Below are 3,925 nucleotides of genomic sequence, written 5' to 3' on the forward strand. Positions count from 1 at the left end.
ATTTCACATACTCTATATGGTCCTTTTCCCGCATATTTCAACTTTTTCTTTTCGTTACGCAGTCCATACATAAGAAGTTTATCACCAACATTGATATCCTTGTTCTTTAGATGACAGTCAAACCATTTCTTCCTTCTATCTTTCTCCACAAGTGCATTTTGCACAGCTAATTGCCTCTCTTCATCTAGCCTTTCAAGGATATATAATCGCTCAACTATAGGGTTACCATCCCAACCTTCTTGTGAAGCTCCTCAAAGACTAGGAACGACAAACTCCCATGGCATAACCTCTTCTTGGCCATACACCATATTACACGGTGTGCAGTTAATGGAAACTTTGTACGCAATACGATAAGCCCATAGAGCTGATGTAAGCTTTAAATCCCAATCTGTACGATGAGCCTCAATTGTCTTTGTCAAAATGGAGATGAGAGTTTTGTTGGTACTCTCAGCTTGGCCGTGTGCTTGTGGATAATAAGGTGTGGACTTATGGTGAGCTACCATGAAGTTGGTATTGAGTTCTTTTATCACTCCGCTTATAAAATGAGTGCCATTGTCACTCACAATCTCAAAGGGACAACCAAATCTTTTAATAATGTTCTCAAAGAGAAACTTGGAATTTGACCTTGCATCAGCCTTGCGTGTCGCCCTGGTTTCCGCCCACTTTGTTACATAGTCAGTGGCAATGATAATATATCGAGATTGAGTGCTACAAGCTGCATGGACTAATTGGGCCTACAAAGTCCAAACCCCACTTTTCAAATGGCTGAATCACTTTAACAGGATGTAAGGACATCTTATCCTTTCGTTGTGTGATCTGTAACGTTGGCATTCATTACACCCTTTTGCAAAAAGTGATGCATCCTTGAATAAGGTAGGCCACCAATAGCCTCATTCCAACACCTTTGTAGCTGTTAGTTCCCTGAGAATGTCCTCCGGCTATACCCATGTGGGCTTCTTGCATTATGTATAAATAATCATCCTCATGGGCACAACGTCTAAGAATATCATCCTTCCCTAGTCTCTAGAGATTTCCTTCAATGGTTCACATTCTTTTAACGGTTTTCAAGCTATGTCCTTACAAAGCTCTTTGGGTGGAAAACCATTAACTAGAAAGTTCAAAATCTTCTCACTCCATTCAGGTATGGTCTCATCTAGGAATAGAGAAGTATCAGGCAATTCATCATCGACTCCAGTAGGGTCTTCACCATTGGGTATGCGAGACAAATGATCCGTCATGACATGTCTTTTACCAGGTCTCACCACAAAGGTAAAATTAACAACCATCGTGTAATTCTTCCTGTGGAACAAGGTTTATTTATTGGATACAACAAGGCTTGATGATCAACATAGAAAACAAACTTGTTGGCCAGAAGGTAGTAGCAAAATTTCTTCACTGCATAAATCATACCTAAACCTTCTCACTCTATAGTGGTGTAGTTTCTCTCGGCATCATTCAATTGACGACTTCCAAAGCTAATGGGGTATTCCAATTTATATTCTCCTGGTTGAGCTAGAACACACCCAATAGCAAAGTTTGATGCATCAATATGCACATGGAAAATTACATTCCAATTGGAATAGGAGCGCTAGTCAAGGTCTTTTTCAATGACTTATAAGCATGGCCACACTCCGCAGTCCAGTGAAACTCAATGAGAAGCTTGTACAAAGGACGAGCTATCTCGGTAAAGTTTAAAATAAACCGTCGGTAATAACCAACATGGCCCATGAACCTTTGAAGTCCTTTATAGTTTGTAGGTGGTGGCAATTCAGCAATGGCTTTAATTTTTCTCTCATCTGTGGAAATCCCATTTTGGACACTATATGCCCTAAAATGACTCCATGTTTAACCCAAAATTGGCATTTGAAAGGGTTTAAGGAGATGTGATACACTCTGCACTTCTCAAACACTTTTCGTAAGCATGATGGAATAAACACAAAGGTCATCTAAGAAAACTTTGCAAAAATTCCTCAAATATTCTTTAAAAGCGGTGTTTATTAATCTTTGAAAGGTATCAGGGCCATTGGTTAAGCCAGAAGCCATAACACAAAATACGAACACTCCAAATTTGGTTCTAAAGGTTGTTTTATCTTGTTCCTCTAGTGCAATTTTGATTTGATTATAGCCAGAGTACCCATCTAAAAAGCTATAAGCTTCCTTCCCTGCAACTCTTTCAAGCACATATTCTGAATATGGCAAGGGGTAATGGTCTCTCCTAGTGGGGCATTGGTCCTCTAGTGCAATTGTGATTTGATTATAGCGAGAGTACCCATCTAAAAAGCTATAAGCTTCCTTCCCTGCAACTCTTTCAAGCACATATTCTGAATATGGCAAGGGGTAATGGTCTCTCCTAGTGGCGGCATTGACCTTCTTGAGATCCATGCACACTCTGAGTTTCCCATTCTTTTTTGGCACAATCACTATTGGAGACACCCATTTTGAGTGCTCAATAGGGTATATGAATCCATATTTCACAAGCTTTTCAATCTCTTCTTGAACAATCTTTACATATTTAGGATTCATTTGGTAGATTCGTTGATGAACTGGTTTAGCCATGCTATTCATGGAGATTGTGTGTTGCACCACAGAAGGTGGAACGCCTTTCATATCATGATATGTCCAAGTCACTGAATTCTTTGAGAAGTTCTCTAAGTACACACTCCTCACTCTCTGTCAGATCTTGGGCAATGAAGACAGGTTTGGACTCTTCTCTTGGGTCAGCTAACTCTATTTCCTTAACTATCATTGGACCATCATAGACTCCATTGCTTCCAGTGATAGGTTTTCTTTGAGCCTTTGTATACACAACCTTACGTTCCTCTGTGGTGTAGGATTTGAAATGTTCAGGTGCAGGGTGTAAGTCTGTGGGGTCCTATTGTTCTGTGAACTATGATTTCACTTTTTTTCCTTTTGTTGTTGAGCTAACTCTCAATTTTTGTCGTCTCCTTATCGTACGGCTCAACTTTGGCTTCTCTGTAGCCTCTAGTTGTGCGATGTCAATGGGTTGTGGACTACACCACATAACGCTTTGAAGGTATTCACCCCAGTTATCTACCAACTTCTAATGAGCATCACATGCCCCTATATAATTAATCCATTATGCATTAGGTTTCTTTTAATTTATTCTAACACGCACATTTGCTTGATATTGTTGCCTCTTATATCTCTTACTCTTCTTGTCTAAATTCTTATTATGGCCAATCTCTAGTGAAGAGTCACTAGATAAATTGCTACTAGTGTCTTCTGCTCCCTTGGATAGATTGTCATCTAGGGTACCATTGGGCCCTGAATGGTTTGTCCCCACATTTGCACTAAGATTTAACTCTGATTCTTCGTCCTTAGAGTCAAATTCAATTCATGATTCTGACCCCAAGTCGTGTGGGGTATAGTCCCTCTGTAAACATTCTTTCCATCAAGAAGTGAGTACGTCCACTTTCCCATGACTTTAAGTCACTTTCTTCTTGGATGACACTAGGTATGGCTAAGGGTCTATGGACTTGGTGAGGTTGTTGTTGCGTAGGGAATATTGTGTTTGTAATCTGGATCTTCCTAGGTGCTGGCTCTAGATCCCTTTGGGTATCTTCTACCAAACTCCTTAATTGTTTGACTCGCCTGATCTCCTCTATAGGGTTTGGATAAGTTCCTATCGTTTCTTGGATCCTGGCTATTGTGGCTCATAAAAATCTTCCTTGTTGGTTTCTATCTTATGGTCGTTTTGATCTCCATGGTTTCACTTGAATCAAAATCTTCTTTAGCATCGTTCATATATACGGGGTCATCACCAGTCCCTATGTTGGTCTTTGAACTGGGGTCTGACTTCACTGCTTTTTACGATCTCTTCCTTTGTGTTTTCTTCCTTTTCTAAGATTGGGCAATTGATGCCATGTCTCTTTCCTCAAGAATATAATTTTGTTTTTGAAGCATC

The sequence above is a fragment of the Adiantum capillus-veneris genome, chromosome 26 (assembly GCF_014529385.1).
Source record: "Adiantum capillus-veneris isolate H3 chromosome 26, ASM1452938v2, whole genome shotgun sequence".
Taxonomy (NCBI): Eukaryota; Viridiplantae; Streptophyta; class Polypodiopsida; order Polypodiales; family Pteridaceae; genus Adiantum; species Adiantum capillus-veneris.